The following is a 19,169-nucleotide window of genomic DNA, read 5'->3' as shown; positions in this document are numbered from 1 at the left end:
CCAAGTTGCTTAGGGTCAGTGTTTTATCACAGCAAAAGAGAAGCAAACTAGAACACAGGTCTTCTCTCTGGCTAGCCTTACCTGCTGCTCCCCTGCAAGGCAGACGTAGTGTGAGGGTTCTTACTACAGTCTCTTTCCTCTGGTTTTGCATCTGTCTTCTGAGAAACCTCAAATCCCACCCAAAGTGCAGTCCTATGTGATGAGGTCGTCCATTGTACCTCAGAAAGACTATTCGCTCTGAATGTGTTCTGTTGAGAACAAGCTGGGCCATTCTTGCCCTGCTTTATATGTGACTAAGTAAGGCAGCTGCAGTCTGAGTGATTGGACTCACTCAGTACGTACAGGCTTCAAGGACCCGGCTTGAAGAAGACCACTATTCCTGTTGACAGCCCACAGCTGATACCCTCTTTTCTCTCTTCGACTAACCCAGTGCTCTATGAGAGTCCTATTAATACTTGCTGGTCCTACTGAGTTTCTCTTTGGGGGCATCAGAACTATCCTAGTGATGACAACTTGGAGGAAGCTTAACTGTTAGTGATTGCTTGAGCTAGTTGCCCTCTCTTACTTTCTCCATTGTGAATTTCTTTTAGATGTTTCCTTTCCAACTACTTTCTTTCAGGAAACGATGTTAGGACAGGCAGGCACACAGTGTCTGTCTTTATACATAGTGTTTCAAGATACTGGGCTTAAGAAATAAACAGACTCTTCTTCTACCAGTCCACCCTCCAAGGATCACCCTTTACCTCCTGAATCTCTAACTTACCTCCCATGTGGGGAAGCTGTAAGTTAGGAAGCGAATCTGAGGGTGATCTGACAAAAGAGTATGAAGGTTTGAATACCAAGTGCCTCCAGTAGGCTCATGCATTGAAGACTTGGTTGCCAGCTGGTGAAGCTCTTTTGGGAGGTGGTTGAAGCTTTAGGACTTTAGCAGTTGTGTTGAAGGAAGTAGGTCACCAGGGGTGAGACTTTTAATTATATGATCTGCCTTCCTGTGTCCTTTGTCTCTCTGTCTGCTTCCTGGCTTGACACCAGCTCCTCAGTCTTGACTCTCCATTCCCCAAAGTCCCAGATGACTTTGGGCTGAAACCTCTGAGACCACAAGCCAGAAAAATTTTTAAAAACATTTCCTTCTTTTAAATTGTGTGTGGAATTGGTCACATTGCTCGAAGTCTGGCAAATGTGAAGGGTAAAACTGAGGAAAGGTCGCAGAATCAGATAGGAAGTTGGAAACCAACTGAAGGTGTACACCATCAAGGACAGTACCCTGGGGTTACTGAGGCTCAGTCTTTTGCTAACTTGGGAGGCTGTGTGCATCAGCCCAGCATGATCCCTTTAAGTCCATCCAGTTTCCGCCTGAGGTAGAAGTCTGAGAACTCCCTTGGTCAGCAATGCACGGCAGATGTTCATGGCATTTGTTGTAGACACTACACCTGGCAGATGCTACACAGTGCATAATCAGCTGCTCTGTGCTTGGTCCATTAAAAGGAGACAGTCATCTTGTGACTTTGACTTCACAGATAGAGCTAATTTCTCAGTGGTTCTTGAGTAAAGGAAGTCTGGAGGCCTGAGAGCCCATGGTTGTTCTGTGGTGTTTTTTTGACATCATTAATTTTTCATTTAGGATCGTCATTCAGGAGAAAAAAAGGGTCTGAATTAAAAGTATCTTCAAATATGTGGCTTTGCTGCCAGTTGTCTTTGGGCAGCCAGGCTTTCAAAGTTCTTCCCTAAAGCCACAGTAAGTAGTACACAAAATCATCATGAAGCCTGACCCATGCTTGCCTTCATCAGGAAACCATCCCCTTGCTGGGTTCTGTGATGGCTACTTTTCATCAGACAAAACAGGAACGACTCTTGAAGAAGCACAGACGGCTGTGATACTGAGCCGATGTGTGATGCCTTCAGAGGATGAAATGTCTTATTAATGTATAACATAAAGCATGTTAGTGGCTCCAGATTGTGTCTGCACACCTTTATTGCAAAGATAACAGGCTCCTGAGTGCAAGCTAAGGGACTGGGTTTGAGCTGAGGGGATGACACTTCCTCCCTTTGCCTAAATTCTGACGCTGGGGTAACCATAGTCTCTTTCATAGTTCAGAGCTGCTAAAGGCAGCATTTTTTTTTTCTTGGATTCTTTTTCAGTACCAAGAACACCTTATTCGGCTGGGCCAGAAATTCATGGGAAAATCATAAGCCTTTGAGTTTGCCCATCAGATCTGCAACCAGACTAGCTGGCCACTCAGTGCCGATTGCTGACTTAGTTGATAATCTAATGGTTTTGCATTTTTTCCAACCAGAATCTGGCTTAGCCTCATGAAAGGAAGGAGGTTAAAACTGATGTTCGAGGACTACCTGTAATTTTATACCAAAGCCTGGTAAAAACTGGTTGAACTGTTTGAAGAGGTAGAAGATACGGGTTTTAGCTGTGTATAGCCTGCATGCTAGAAACCTTGAATTTCTCACCTTCCGGAGTCTAGTGCAATACGTAGCACACAGCACATCCTCAGTCTCACTACATACACAAACACAGTTCCAGTCTCAAGGGATGTACAGAGGCAGTGACAGAGAGATTGACTTTGAATCCCGGCTGTGCTATGTTTTAGCTCAATATTACTGAATAAGCCATCAGCCTAAAGCAGATTCTTTACCTACACACTGTGGGCTCATGCAGTTCAAAGCCTTGTGTGGATACAGTAGGCTAAGTGTTCAATGAATGGCCACCATTTTCCCATTCTTGCCAGAGTTTGCTAAGGTAGAATGATTTTCCTGACTAAAAGCACTGGTGAAGTGAAAATTGTCTCTACTTCGAGGGTTATTTCTTCAAGGATACATTGCTATTAGATTATATTGATGAGAATTTTCCATCACTGAGGTGAAGGAAGGAATTTACCCCGAGAAGGAACGAGAGCCCTGTAAGGATTCTACTCTTGATTCATGCTCGCAATGGCAGCAGAGGTGCTGGAAAGAAACACTTTCCCGAACCATACAACTTTCAGGTGACCCAGGAATGAGTTGATGCATTCTATTCATTTATTTTGTGTGTGCATATGGAGGTCAGAGAACAGCTTGCAGGACTCAGTTCTTCCCTGGCACCTTGTGAGTCCTGATGTTTGGACTCAAGCCTTCAGGCTTGGATGAAGGAGCTTTTCTCACCAAGCCCTCTCCTCGGCTGCTGGGACTGGAGTTTATACAGCCATATTAACTTACAGATATGCCGACTGTATGCTGTGCCTTAAGAAAGTGTCTACAAAGGATCTAGCTTCACTTGAGTGGTTAACTGGCAATTTTCTCCGAATGAATGACAGTGATTTTATCTCATTAAAAAAAAAAAAAACCTTGTATTTGGGGCTTAAGGAGAGGGCTCAGAGGGCACAGCACTTACAGTGCCAATATGAGAGAGCAAGTTAGGATCCTTCCAGCCTATGTAAAGCCAGATGGTGGAAGCACATGTTTGAAATTCCAGAGATAGCCTGCCATATGCAGTGGTGAACAAGAGACTCTCAAACTTGCACACACACACACACACACACACACACACACACACACACACGCACAGTGGAATGTGTGTACACACTCACAGATTCTCATAAAAATAGAGATATTTCTTTGAGTTAAAAAGAAAACAAAACGTGTGTGTGTGTGTGTGTGTGTGTGTGTGTGTGTGTGTGAAATATTTGGTTGTATTTTCCATTGATTGCCAGGATTGTGGGTCAGTCTGATGTGACTGGAATAATGACCATCTAGATTTTCCTTCTAGGATCCTTCTTCTCATTTTTTAAAAATGTTTTCAAGGACCGTTCTTCCCATTCGAAGTGCTTTGTGGATGCTCGCCCTTTTTCTTCTGTATTCACCACTGTGTTTTACGTATTTTCTCCATGTGCCTTAGTCCTCTGTAGGAGCAGGCTGTTCTGGATAAACACAGAGCCCTGAACATACTAGGATCTCAGTTAATACCAAATAATATCTTCCTAATCGTAGCTATTTCACATAGTAAAAATCTGATTATGGCTTAAGTTTATGTTTTATGTCTTCTCCAGAACCTGAGTGTGTGGTTTGAGCTAAGCATGTCTATTCATACATGATGTATGTGTGGGTATGGATGGGTAGACATGTGGAGGACCAGGAGAAGAGGGAGGGAAAACAAAGCTTAAATTTCCAGGTAATAACCATAAAAGGACTCCTTGTTTTAAAAATTGTTCAGCTCCACCCTAGTTGCTAGGCTAGCCATTTAAAACATGGACATTTGATCCCTTTGACAGTATGTCAAACATTCAGACATGTATGAATGGCCCCTGTTTTATCAGGAAGGCAGGACGGGACAGAAAAATTATTTGTCTTTCTCAGGAATTGGCCTCAGACATTTTGAGTGCAGGGGCAAGCTGTGGGGTCAGAGGTTCTGAATTCCCATCTTGACCCCTCTCCCAGCTCCTGTCCTAACACTCTCACTTGCTGCCTTCTGGCTTTGCTAGCTGCTTTATAGTTGAAACATAACACCATAGATGTCACTATTTAAATGTGCAGCCCAGCGGCTGTTAGTATATCTTCACAGCCACTGCTAGTTTAGTCATAACTAGTATGCTGCTATTAGAAGCAGCCATTAGCGTTTTCTACTCTGCTCATCAGCAAAGAAATAGTTGTGGAAGTTAATGGAGGAAGAGAATTAAAAGACAAGTCAATAGTGGTAGAAGTATTTACAGAACACATATCTAATCATCGAATTGTCTCAAACAAAGCCAGGATCAGTTAAATTCGACAGTAAAAAAAATAAATGTTTTCTTGGGAGAAATACTTGAAAAACAGATCTGGTGTAGGCTTAGAAACACAGCAACTGCAGCAACAGCAGCAACAACAAACCCCAAACCCTTTAAAGACTACAATAATAAACATCTATTAAAAACAAAACACATAGACTAGACACCTTACCATGGGCAGCAGACATGCGTATAAAATGATGTCTGGTATGGCTTCATTAGGGGTTTGTAAATTAAAGCATCAATGAGAGATTAGAATGGCTGTGGCCAAGAACCACAAGGACAGATGCAAATGTTGTCGGAGATGTGGAGCAATGAGAATACTAAATTCTTGGTGATGGAAATAAAAACCAATAGACACCCTGGAAGAGAGATTCAATAGTTACTCTCCTGGGTGTTTCCTCATTTGAAGTTTTATATCCACACTACATATTTCCTGAAAACTTTTATAGTCATTTCATTCATAATTAACAAAAAATATTGTATCTAGGATTTCCTTTAATCGGCACCATGAATTGCTTTTCAGAGGTGGAAATAATAAATGGGCTGCGAAGTCACCGATGAGCCGTGAATACATTGTGTACTGATAAGTGACAAAGGGTAGTCGGGAATGCTGACATGCTGCACTGTTTCAATCATATGACATTTTTTGATAAACCGAAGCTAGGGATATATAAAAAAGAGACTGAGATTTCCAGGAGGTAGATGGCGAGGAAGGAAGTTGAATGAATGAAGTACAGATGATTTTCTTGGTGGTGAAGGGATGATGATACATGGTGCTGCAGTGTAGGTATGTGACTTCCTGGTTTTGTCTACGTCCATAGAACTGTCATGCACAGAGTAGCAGTTAAGTGAGAGATTGTAATGGTGCAGCTGTCTCACTTTCACGCTGTTGGAGAAAGGTTCTAGAAAAGCAAGAGGAGTCTATAATATCTATGTTGCAATGGCTTAGAGTTGGAGATGTACATAACATGGAGATAAGCTTGTTCGAAGTTTAATATTACTACAGTTGGCTGTATCGAAGTGTTTTAAGTTTGTGTGTACACATGGGCTAGATACATTTCCTTGTGCTTTGAGAAAGCCTGACTGATCAAACCCTTGGAAACAGAGGATTTATAGCACCCAAGTCCAGATGTCTAATACCGGTGTGTAAGAGAAGGCGATGGATTCTTGAACAACTGTCTGATGATAAAACATAGACAGGGCATTTGTAAGACTGACCTCAGGTGTCCTGCATTGCCAGAGAACACAAAGGTGCTCTTTATGAAAAAAGATCCCACATTGTTGGCCATGTTCCAAAGGGACACTATAGCCAAGAGAAAAAGAGCTCCGGTGATCAAAGCAGGAATAATTTGAGAAATGAAAGAAGGCGATATTGCAGTCTAACCACAGGATAAAATAAATACCTATGAATCCTTACTAACATGAGAGCATGATGACCACAGGATAAAAGCAAATGTCCACAGGTAGGTGCTGTCATAAACAGTCAAGTGGGTGGACAGAAGTGGAGAGGTAGGTCTTCTCAGAAGAACTCTTCTTGCTTCTATGGGTTCTTTGCTGCCAGAAGAAGGATAGTGCAGATCACATATAGTGCCTCCCTTCCAAAGAGTAGATATAAAAAGAAATGTATTAAACGGAATGGATGAGCTTTACTCCCAGCCACGTGGTACAGTATCGCCTCACCTACGGTCAGTCAAGTTGTATCAGGTCAACTCACCCTTGACATGATGGAACAAAACTGGCAGTTTGCTCAGACTTTTTTTCCTCAAGTGCACAACTTCTGTTTAACCTCAGAAGGGATGGTGACTGCAAAAACCCCAACAGAGACATGTATTACCCATGCTCACGAAGCTATCACAGTTGCCTAAACAAGGAAAGGCAGAGACAATCATAGAGAGCCAAGAGCTTCCTCCAAAATGTGACAATTGAATTGTATGTGATATTCTTGGTAGGATACTTGGAGAAAGAGAATATATGGGTCACTTGAAAAGCTTGGTCCCTTGAGTAAAATTTAGATGGTAGTTAATAACTGCATTAACATTAATATCCATCAACTATAACACTATACTTACTAATATAAGTTGTTAGCAGAAAGGACAGCTGAGTGTAGGCTATATGGGAGTTCTCTGTACTGTGTGTCATACTACAGGGCTCTTCCTTTAGGCCAGATCCAACTTCTGGAAGCTGGCCATCTCTCCTTATAACTGTCCCTGCCATAGACCCCTGCGAACCCTGATTTATGGTCCTCACTAGTACCTGTCTCCTCCATGCTCTTTGTCTCATGGCACTGTGTTCAACTAAATCACAGGGTGTGAAACTTCCCACTATTGCTAAAAGTTTGTAAGAAGGTATAATCTTTCCTTTGTTGTTGGGTTGATCTGAAGACTCCTCAAGGAAACTCCTTGGAAGATTACCCTGAAGGCTGTTCTCTGAAGATGATCCTTGGGCCTCTTCTTGCCATCCCTCTTCTTGGCAACTCTCTCCCTATCTTGCCCTTTCTTATTCTCTTATTCTTATTTTTAATGAAGACCCTCTCCAAGCCCTAAAGGTACAGCTCATAATAGAGGTGACAAATCAGAGCAGTGGCATATGTGAGAGCATGAAGGTTGAGCCTATGTTCGAGGCCAGTGTAAAGATTACTGTTTTCTATGACTCCAAGAAAGCCTAAATTGTGTTTCCAACTAAAAACAGTTGAGCTCAGTGAAAAATCTTGACATAGACATCACTTAATGAGTTGGAGGAGCAGGATGGGAAATAGCTGAGTTGGCAAAGTGTTAACTTGAGTTCAATCCCCAGAGCTCATCTGAACAAATGCTGGGTGTGGGCTGGTAGTGGATAAAACACTTTCTTTGAAAACCGGAAGACCAAAGTTATGATCTCAAGAACCCATGTAAAAAGTAGGAGTGTATGGTAGACTCTGAGGCAGCATTATGAAGTGCCCAGAACAAGCAGACTAGCCTCTCAAAAAGCTGAGCTCTGGATTTAATGAGTGACCCTGCCTGAATGTATAAGCTGAAGAGTGATTGAGGATGACATAGATGTCAACCTCGGGTAACACATGCATACACGCACCCATAAGCAATTACACTGCACACACATGTGAGCCCATGTGTATGGGCATTCATACACACAAATGTGCACCCCACTGTTTTAGTCACTGTTTTCCTAATGCTGTGAAGAGAAACCATGACCAAAGCAACTCATAAAAGAAAGCAGTTAACTGGAGGCTTGCATACAGCTTCAGAGGTTTAGTTAGTTATCCTGTTGGGGAGTGTGGCAGCACACATGGAGTGAGAGAAGCAGCTGAGAGCTTTACACTCTGATCCACAAGCAGGCAGACGAAGAGAGAGGGACTGGACCTGGTATGGACCTTTGAAACTTCAAGCCCACCCTCAGTGACATACTTCATAATCCAACAAGGCCACACCTCCTAATCCTTCTCAAATACTACCACTTCACCATTAGCCCAAAAGCTCACAATACCCAAGATACAGCTCACAGACCACATGAAGCTCATGAAGAAGGAAGACCAAAGTGTGGGTACTTCGGTCCTTCTTAGAAGGAGTAACAAAATATTCATGGGAGCAAATATGGAGACAAAGTGTGGAACAGAAACTGAAAGAGGGGCCATCTGGAGACCATTCCACCTGGGCATCCATCCCATGTGCAGTCACCAAAGGTAGTTGCTGATGTGGATGTCAGGAAGTGTATGCTGACAGGGGCCTGATATAGTTGTCTCCTTAGAGGTCTGCCAGAGTCTAATATATACAGAGGCGGATGCTCACAGCTAGCCATTGAACTGATCATGGGGTTCCCAATGGAGGAGTTAGAGGGAAGACTGAAGGAGCTGAAGGGGCTTGCGGCCACATGGGGAGAGTAGCAATACCAACCAACCAGAGCTTCCAGGGTCTAAACCACCACCCTGGGAGCACATAGGGATTGACCCATGGCTCCAGCTATATATGTAGGGGAGGATGATCTTGTTGGGCATAGATGGGAGAGGAGATCCTTGATGCCATGAAGCCTAGATGCTCCAGGGTGGGGGAATTTGAGGGCAGGGAGGTAGGAGTGGGTGGGTGGGTGAGGGCACATCATCATAGAAGTAGGGGGAGGGGGATGGGGGTTTCTGCTTGGGGGGGAAATGGGGAAAGGGGATAACATCTGAAATGTAAATAAAATATCCAATAAAATTTTAATTAAAAGGAAAGAACCAAAACCCAAAGCTGGACATGGTTGTACATACTTGTAACCCTAGCACCGGAGATGCAGAGAGAAGGGACTCTCTGGGGCTTCGTTGACTATGTGCAGTATTCCAGGCCACTGAAAGAACCTGTTTCAGAATAAGGTGGACAAGGCCTGAGGGACAGCCTCTAAAGTTGTAGTCCACATACACATGCACAAACACACACAAGCATGCATGCACACACGGAAAACTGAAGGAAATGGATATCCAACACAGACCACAGGCAAGAGCACATCTTGCATACATGACTTGCACTTTCAACATACCTCAATTCCCAGGCCCCAGTGTTTGGAACATTAATTAGTGTCACTGCATGAAACAATTCAAGCTGGGGACCTTGCTTCCATCTGGAAAAGGGAAAAAGACCATCTAGAAGCCCTACTGCTGGAAGTAGCAGAAACATTTCTGCTGTTACTGGTAGGATGGTATTCAGCCCTCTCAGTGGGTGCAGAACTCACTGCATCAGGAGCCAGAGCCCTTTTATTTGGGAGGCAGTGCAAGGATGAGGTTGCAACATTTCTTAGTCTCAAGTTCCCATCATCCTACTTTTTGTCTTGGTGCTTTTGAATACTGTAAGCAGTGCACAGGTGCCAGTGACTTTTATTATCAATGAACTCACATAGCTGACAAGATGCAACTTAAGGAAGGTATATATTGGGTTTCCTTTCGAGTAGGTGTGGACATTCCCTTGGGGTAATGCATGGCATCAGGAACACGGGATAGTTGGTCAAATTTCGTCTGAAGTCAGGAAGCAGAAACCAGACAGGAAGTTGCATGGGCTAAGAAGCCTCAAGGCCTCTTGAGTGAGGTGACTCACTTTCTCCAACTATGCCCCACCTGGATGCCTACTCTCAGCTGAGGACTAAATGTTTGAACACAGGAGCCTTTCACATTGAGGCCACATCAGTATATGAGTGTCCCTGTATTGTGTTTATGCCTTTGTGATGGGAACATAATACTCTCAATTAATGCAAGCTTGCTGTGGTGCATATCAAAATGCTCCTTTTTTATGCTTGTGTGTGTCCACCTTCCTCCACTGCTGGACACTTGTGTTCCTCCCCGCTTCTGGCCACGGTGAATTGTATTGCTGTGAACAAGGGTGCACAAACCACACCAATGTCATAACCACACCCAGTCTCTCTCGAGACTTTCTGGTTCCTTAAGCCTGTTTTATTTGCTGCTTTAGGTAGACAGTGGGCAGAAAGAAGGGCTGTGTGGGTAGTGGGGAGACGACTACTTGCTGGCTGAGGATAGACTACTGTCCAGCACTCTCTGTCCTCCATACTGAGTAACATTGGATAGGTTCTTCATTCCTCAGGATCTGTTCTGCTCCATCTGCAAGATGGAGATCTCCTGTTCTCTTCTATAGGGTGCTCCTAGAGGAAAAGAACTTCACTATAAAAAACCTGTAAGAGTATTGACATACAATACACTGTACAACAAGGGAACTGCTCCAGACCTGGTCCTGTAGCCTGTTGAAGAAATGTGGGGTGGGGGTGGGGCTGGGTGATTTGTCTGGGGGGGGGGGCACAAAGATGGCAAGTCATGGAGCTGAGACAAAGGCCACAAAGACCCAAGGACAGATGTTACTGCTCACCCTTGTCTTCTTCTGCTCCATCATGAACATATCAACCAGATCCTCATTCTTTCATAGATCCTCAGGGGCCAGGCACAGGCTGGCCATGAGGTAGGTTCCTGCTGAATATGCTACTTTCATAGGCCATGCCCCATCTCAAGTTCCAGTCAAAATCCCAGCTCTGAGCATGGTGCTGGAAGGCACTTTTGGAAGCCTGAGTGCAACTGGCTTCTGTGAGCATAGATGGGCTCAGGAGCCAGCCTGGCAGCCTGAGAGGGAGCTGCTGTTAACCCTGAGGAACTGGATGTGTTCCAAAATTAACCGGCAGCAGTGAAGGCTTCCAGTGTGGGCCTGTGATCGAACTCATCCTGCAAAGAAATGCACTGCTGTTGCACAGGGGTTGAGTGGGAAAGAGCCAGAGCCAAGATGCTGCAGGAGAGGAGTGAGGCCATGTGCCTGTTACAGTAGAAGAGGCTGCCTGAAGCCAATGGACACACCAGGCAACTCTTCCTGTCCCTGGGTCCTGAACTGCTCTGATGTCCCTTTCACATACATAGGGGCCCTTTAACAACCTATTGGTTGTTAAAAGAGCCAGTGGCTCGTTTTTCTAGTTCCTCTTCAAACCTGATAACTTCCCCCAACCACATCCTGCGGTGGGGAGTGTCAGTTCCTTGCTATCTGTTTACTGTCATCTTTGGGTACAGATGTCAACCAACCTGAATACTTAACACACCTCAGATTGGCTAGATGCTGCCCGTGGAGGCGGGGTTGTCTTGAGAGCGTGGTGTAGAAGTCATCTACCAGTAATCTACCGCTACTTCAGGCTGTCAGGTGTTCCCACATTCTTCCCATCAGTTGTTACACAATTTTCTGCCGAGAGATTTCTCTTGTTCTTTACAACATGATGGGCTAGGATTGTTTTCTGCTGGTACTGAAGAGATGGACCTTGCCTGTAATCCGTCTTCAGCCTGCCTTCCTTGGCCACGGGGATTGACCACAGGGAGAAAATGAGGTCCATTTGGAGCCACTGGAGGAGAAAATACTGACAAATGACTTTCATCCTCTAAGGGTCTCTGGAGGTAAAAAAAAAGGAGGGATGACAAGGGCAGAAGCAGGATGAGAAGGAGAATTCATGGATTCATGGCTGGAGATACAGGGAGACTGCAGTGGCTTGGGAGAAGGGACCCATGAGCTGCATAGACCACAGAGAACATTGTAGACTTGCGTGAAACCTCTTGGATCCACACCTGCAATTGTCATGGTCATACATGTGCTTTGTAAGGATGCCTGTCTATAGGCTAGATAGAGGAAAGAAGGGGCTGAGGAAGATGTGTGTGAGGTCATTGCACAAGACAACTCCATGATGGCAGCAGGCATTTAGAGGCTGTCTGTGATGCTCCAGCCTTGTGCATGGAGGTCCCAGTGGTACTGTAACCCACCAAGTCTCTGCAGAAACTCCACTAGACTACATTGCATTATTCACATAGTATAGGTGAGAGAAAAAATGTTCAGGAAGATTAATTTTTACCCAGGGCCACCCAGCCAGAATAGCAGACCCTGAAGCCTGTGTTTGCCACACCCCTAACCATAGCAACACTCTGCCCTCTGCCTCTACTTCCTCTCAATCTACTCTGTCTGCAGCCTCTAGGTGCCTTCAGGATGGGGCCTGACATTTGTGTTCAAGATGATTCCCATCCTGCTCACAGAAACGCCAGGGTGGATGATGGAAGTGATTCAGCAAGAAGTAGGACTGGAGGGGAAAGCGCTGTGTAAAAACATTTGCAAGTGGATTTAAAACGAGAGTCCACCAGCCCATGCCAGCAGACTGGGAAGTTTGGGAGATATTTTTAGACCATGAAATCCAAATGGCACAGAACGTGGGTTGGGAAGATAGAAATGCAAAGAATAGCTTGCTAGCTGTGACCAGAGGCTGGCTTTCACAGAGTGTCTTCCTGGCTGTAAATTCAGACTCTCCCAAGTGTGCATATGGATTCCCTCCCCTCCCTCACTCTCCTCTCTCCCCCCTCCCCTTCTTCTGCCCATTCCTCTTCCCCTGACCCCTCCTTCCTTTCTTTTCTCTTCCCTCCCTCCCTTTTCCATTTCTTCTCCCCCCACCCTCCTCAGTCTTCCCTTTTCCTTTTCCTCTCACCTCCCTCTTATTTTATTTTTCTCTTTCACATTATACAGTACAGATCCTTGATTGGGGAGACACCTAGAGACTTGGATGAGGTTGGATGTTGACTCTTTTTGACACTTGGAAGGCTGCTGACACAAGCCCAGCCCAAACAGATAAGCCATCCCAGGGAGATTGTTGGTTCATGGATCCCAGAGGCATCAAGATCAAGGGTGGAGTGACATGGAGGCAGGCATGGCTTCACCTGAGAATCAGGGATACCCGGAGTCAGGAGTGAAACAGAGTATGAATGTGAGCTGATGGCTGTGCCTCTCCCTGCAGGCTTTCCACTTGATGAGAACCATGGCCATCTGCAGTACCCAACTTCCTCGCACATCTGTTGTGAGTGACACGCCTTATCTCATTGGTTCTCAGGTTGGAGAGTTACTGACTTAGCTGGGATGGAGTACCAACTCCCAGAACATCTTTCCCCAGCTGTGTCCCTAAGGTGGGGTCATGAGGAGGCATGCCAGGTGCTGTGAGCAATGTGGAGCAGTTCTCAGGCAGAGGGTGGGAGGCTTGTCATTCACAGAAATGAGCCTGCCTAGTTCTCCTGTTCTCTTAGTCAGCCCAGGAGGGTGCAGGTACCTGGCAAAGGAGGAGAATTTATCTCTAGAAGGGTTGGGGGTGTTGGTGCATGACAGGCAGGTACCAGAGGTACTTCGTGAGTACTGTAGGCACTTTGCCCTGTGCCTCCTTTCCTTTTCTATCATACAACTTTATGTGATGTGTGTGTATGTGTGCACGCGTACGCAAGCGTGTTTGTAAACATTGCAAATATATAGATATACAAGCGTGTGTGTGTGTGTGTGTGTGTGTGTGTGTGTAAGGGTAGTGTGTGTCCATCATCTGAGCCATCACACAGACAGAGTTAGGTAAGAATCTACAGGCAGCTCTCCTGGACCCACCTCAATTCCTTTCCCAGAGGGAATTGGTTCTCTCACCTCGTCCCTAAGTCATGCCTCTGTATGGTTGTCTCTTGATAAATCAACTTTAGGCATTTTCATTGATTTTCTGTTGTTTTCTATCTCTTTGTGGTTTATCTTCTCTTTTCTCTCTGCCCTAACTCATGCAGAATGCGCCCCCTCTCCCAGTGTCCTTAGTCTTTGGTTACCTCTCCTTTTCCCATTTTCTTTCTGGTTCTCCTTTCTGTGCATCCAGTTACCATGTTCTTTGTCTTCTTTCATAATTATGTTCTACTGCCTCTGGTCCAAAGGTATATCTCTGTCTGTCTCTGTCTGTCTCTGTCTCTCTGTCTGTCTCTGTCTCTCTCTCTCTCTGTCTCTCTTTTTCTTCCCTCCGTGTGTGTGTGTGTGTGTGTGTGTGTGTGTGTGTGTGTGTGTGTCTATCAGAAGCTAACTTTCAGTGTTGCTCTTCAGGTAGTTGATCAACTTGTATTTAGGGTTTTTTTTTTTTTATTATTTTTTTAAATTGGTTTGAAGCTGATTGAGTAGCCCAGGAATTCACCTTTCCAGGGATCAGTTACAGTAGTGGCTGACTGACTATGTGGGTTCTGGTATCTAAATTTAGATCCGTGTGTGTGTGTGTGTGTGTGTGTGTGTGTGAGAGAGAGAGAGAGAGAGAGAGAGAGAGAGAGAGAGAGAGAGAGCTCAACAAGCATCATTTTCCTTTTTATGCTTCTTTTGACTCTGGATGTCCTCGCCCTTTTGTCTGGTGACTCTACATGTCCTCCTGTCTGGTGACTCTGGATGTCCTCTTGTCTCTATAGTTACCTAAAGTCACAACTATTACTACTTATTTGGACATCTTTTCTTATATGTTCTGCTTTTGAGACCTACAGCTCAAGCTCACTCCATGACATATAGTTTTATAAGGTGTACAGAAAGAACAGGTACCCGGATGCAAATTTTGTTACACTCTGGCTTTATGTGACTCTTCTTCATCTCTCTATGCCCATAAGAGCTCAAGCCATAGAAGAGGGAAGAGCTCATGGGACTTTGCCTTTTCCTGAGGATGTATAGAACTTAATGGTTGACCTAAAGACATTTTCTTCAGTGATGTAGCTGCTGGTAAGGCACCTGACATCCTGTAAGCAAACCCTCATCCATGTTTTTTGTAAAAAACTGTAGTGAAACTTATTGGGCACATAAACCAATGTGAAAGTGGAGGAGGCCTACTTAGGGAGCGGAGGAAGTACTAACTACTAGAAGTAGGAATGAACAGCAGAAGGTAATTGAGGGGGTGAATATGATAACAATAAATAATGTACATGTATGAATGTATCATTGTGAGACTCAGTATTTTACATAATATATGCTCAGGACACATTAAAACACAAAAAGATCAGTAAAGTTTTTATCAATTTAAAAAAGATGTTTGTTGAGTAAGATTAAACAAAAAGCCAAACCAATCAGAGTAGGAAGTATTGGATATTTTCTGTGACTTCTGTGCTTTGATTTCCTAGTGCCCTGCCCCCACCTCCTGCTCACACCCCATTCACATGTCTTTAAACCTGTGGCCTGCTACCTCCTTTCCATAGCCTTCTATATGTGTGCTTTCTGTAGCTCAGAACTTCAGTAGTCTCATCCTCTTGATGTCAGGATAACTTATGGGCTTCCAGAGAGAGAACTCCTGTATTGTTGGCATTTCACATACATAGCTTTCCTTGCAAAATAGCGTTTGGAGTTGCAGTAAATCCTCTAGAAATTACCCGGACTTAACTAAGGGTTGCTTAAGCGCCAGTCATTATGTGTTCCCTGGGAATTTCTGCTGACACAGTGGCTCAGCCTGGTTGCTTTGCCTGGCTTTAGACATATCCTCTGCTTTTCATTTTGAAGAATGAAGAGCCCAAGCTCAGAGAGGACAAAAAAGACTGACTACCCGAGAACTCACAGCTTGCTCCTGGCCAAAGAGGCCAAGTTCTAGGCCTCCCTTCAGCTCCTTTGTGCTATTTGCAGGCAAAGTACCTCTGGCCATGTGAATGTGTGGCATCATGTAATTTGCCAAGTAGTTTTGCATGCTACTCCCAAATTAGTAATTAGCTGGGGACTAGTTTTATTGGCTGAAGATAAAAGATTGTTTTGATAAGGATGTATGTGGAGAAGGGGACTACAGAATCCACTCTAAAGTTTGGAGGACTAACCAAAAACTTTAAGATCACTGCCTGCATTGCCTACTTCAAAGGGAGGCTGTATGCCTCTTTGAGATCCTGGTCCTGGAAGAACCACAGGGTTTGATAGACAGAATGATGAACTGTAGATGACCTTTGAATACCCATGCAGCTCACAGCTCTGGGTCTAGCACTGTACAAGGTCCTGGAGTTAGCAGCTCCATCAGACAGAAATATAGCTAGAAATGTTTTAGAATTTCAGAAAACCAGCTAATTTCTGTCCCGGAAGCCACACCTTGGATTTAGCAGGCTCTGAGGACTTTGTCTGACCTTAGACTGGTTCTGTAATTTTTAAGAGTCTGAATTTTCTCGTCTGTAGAGGAGTGATCCTCAGGATTGAATACAATTCTGAGTGGGAGATGGCTGTCACTCAGCAAGATTGCTGTACATCTACTGATGTCAGCAGGAATGATCACATGTGCTACTTCTTAGCTTGTGGCTGAAAGATCCCTGTTCACCCTTTGCAGAATTCCACTTTCTCTTGAGTCTTGGCTTACTAGTTGGAATAGCAAGCCTCATTTTGTTATAGCCAATGGAGACTCCCAGCAGAAGCAGGAGGCCAGAACCAGGCTGTAACTTAAAGACACAGATTCTGATTACCAGTTTCTGTTCAGAACCAGTGGTGGGAGCTGGTTTGGGGAAGCACATGGCCCAGGTAAGAGGAGCATGGGCTGAATGAACTGTTTGTTCAGGACACTGGTGTGCCCAGCCACACTGGTGTGCCCAGCCACTTGTCCCACGTTTCCTGAGGCCACTCTGAGAAGGAGACTGAAGATGACAATGTCATCATGTTATTAGCACGTGTATATGTGCATGCATTATATATGTTATATAAATATATAATATATATGTATATGTTTATATATATAAAACACATAACAGACATATATACATATATACATATATACACAGAGACACACACAGACACACAGACAGACAGACAGACAGACAGACACACACAGACACACACACACACACACACACACACACACACACACACACACACACACACAAGCCAGCTTCCTTGGGTTTGAATCCAAGCTCCACGAGTTAACTGCTGTGACACTTTGGGCAGTATTCTGGAGTTTTCTGTGCCTCCAGAGATCTGATATAAAGCAAAGGGGGCACACCTTTCCTCACAGCTTCTGGGAAGGACTGGGTTACTTTGTATTTAGAAAGCTCAGAGTGCAGTGTCTGAGAGTCAGCTGTGAAAGAAAACAAATAGGTGGAGAGGAATCTGAAAGCCCTGCAGATGCCATCGGGTTCATGTTGCGGGCAAGACTGTCACCTGAACTCAAAGCCCTTTGACCGGACATATGAATCCATGCTGCCCACAGTTCACTGACAGCTGCACAACCAAGCAAATGAAATGCACTGTGGCAAGCATGCTCTCAGCATGTCAGCAGGGAGACACTGGCTTTCACAGGACTCTATTCAGCTTGTGGACAGGCTAGACTGGGGAAACCTGGCCAGTGGGGAGTAGCTTGGGTGGTCCTAGGGATCAAGTCTAAGGATAACCCTTTTCTATACAGTGATAGGTGGATCTTGTGGATCGTTTACATGTGAATATCTCTGTTCTGGACACATCAAACCCCTCTGATTCTCATCAGGGCTCCAAATCTACTCAATTAAAGAAGTTAATATCATCATCATCATCATCATCACCATCACCACCACCACCACCACCACCACCACCACCACCACCACCACCACTACCATCATCATCAGTATGGGAGATCGCTTACCTGGTTTAGTGTGTTCTGGAGACCAAAGCCAGATCGATACTTCAGGGCCTGCCTTTAATTGACTGTGCATAGTGGGTATAGGGTAATTCACATCCTGGGGACAGACTTCTGTAACAGCCAAGCTGACAGTGACCCACAAACCGAAGGCCAGGCTTCCTGCTTCTCCTACTTGTTTTTCCAAAGGTTATGCCCCAGCGGGCTTTAGCATAGCTCTGATGTGTAATTCTAATTCCCTTGGAAATAAGGCTAATTAGAGCATTTGTCATTGCTTGCTGTGAAGATTATCAGCCCTGGATGAAGATCCATGGCCTGAGCCATTTTCAGTCTCTCAGTGCAGGTGCCCCTTTTCTGGAGCTGAGCTGGGATGTTTGCACAGAGAGGATATAGGGTGGGGGAAGGGACTGGGTGTTCTTAGTTAAAAATACCTCAAATATATCGTTTTCTAAATCTGGAGGAGGGAGAAAAGAAAACATTACACATTCTGCTGTAACTTCAGGTTGCCTGGGTTGAATAAAATAAGAAGCAAGAAAGTGTTTGAAGGAGGAAATGTTCAGCACTGTGAATCAACCTTACTGCCCTGATACTTCTTTGGGATGGAGAATGCTTTGATTTCTTGGGGTCAGCTAAACGTGGGTGGTTCCTGTTGGGAACACACACTCACCTTCTTCCTCAGACTGAGAGACTCACAGGCTTCAAGGTAGGTAGCGTGAGACCTACACAAGTAGTGGAGGACTACACTTGTCCAACCTAATTGAAACCATCCTTGGAGAAATTTGTTGTTGAGGTTGGAGCCTGATGAGGCAGCCATGGCTGTTTGCAGCAAATACACTTCAGCACATCATGTGGCAGGCTCTGTGCCAGGCAGCAGGGCTACCATTGGGAACCCAAATCCACTAACTTGGATGCTGACTTTTATACCCTGAGGATAACACATATTATTGCAGATCTCACAAAGTAAATGTAATATCACCCGTAGGATAAATGCTCCAGAGGTTTGGAAGATGTCAAAATCAATAAACTGCTTGCTATGCAATCATGAAGAGCTATGTTTAATTCCTAGCACCCATTTAAAAAACTTATATGCAACAATGCATTCTTGTAATCCCAGGTTTGGGAAGGGGGAGACAGGAAGTTCCCTGAAGCTTGCTGGCTAGCTAACCTAGTCTAATCCGTGAGCCCCAGACTCCACTAAGAGACTTTGTCCCACAATACAAAATGAATTGAATGGCTTGTGAGAAAGAACACTAGATGCTGACCTCAGGCCTCCACATACATGTGCACACATGTCTATGCACGCACACCCTCAAAAACACACCATACACAAAAAAAGGAAACAAAAAACAGTATTCCATGTATACAGTGTGTGTGTACAAAAGTGTCACTTCCTTAGAAAGCACCATGAGACAGAAAAATGCAGGGCCTTGTATCCTGAGATCTTAGGTGTAATGGTGCAAAAAGGGAGCTGGTCACAGTCTTTGCTGCCCAGCTTTTCCTTGATATACTATACTTAAACTTTTTATAAGTTGGCATCACCCACAGAAGGAACCTCGGTGA

At 44.6% G+C, this 19,169-nt stretch overlaps 1 protein-coding gene and 1 long non-coding RNA gene across 2 annotated transcripts in view; one reads left to right on the top strand and one right to left on the bottom strand.

Moving 5' to 3' along the window:
• The window catches only part of Kcnq3 (potassium voltage-gated channel subfamily Q member 3), a 288,668-nt gene that overhangs the window by 6,208 nt on the left and 263,291 nt on the right, over window positions 1–19,169 (top strand). The gene's annotated exons all lie outside the window — the stretch shown is intronic.
• Window positions 9,661–17,776, bottom strand: LOC143434218 (uncharacterized). Its single transcript, XR_013103557.1, has 3 exons — window positions 17,616–17,776; window positions 11,301–11,640; window positions 9,661–10,367 (listed from the first exon to the last, which is right to left on the bottom strand). It is a non-coding gene; the product is annotated as an uncharacterized LOC143434218 (long non-coding RNA).

This window comes from Arvicanthis niloticus, chromosome 13 (assembly GCF_011762505.2).
Source record: "Arvicanthis niloticus isolate mArvNil1 chromosome 13, mArvNil1.pat.X, whole genome shotgun sequence".
Classification (NCBI taxonomy): Eukaryota; Metazoa; Chordata; class Mammalia; order Rodentia; family Muridae; genus Arvicanthis; species Arvicanthis niloticus.
The sequence above is the reverse complement of the archived record's forward strand: the minus strand, read 5'-3'. Positions and strand labels throughout refer to the sequence as shown.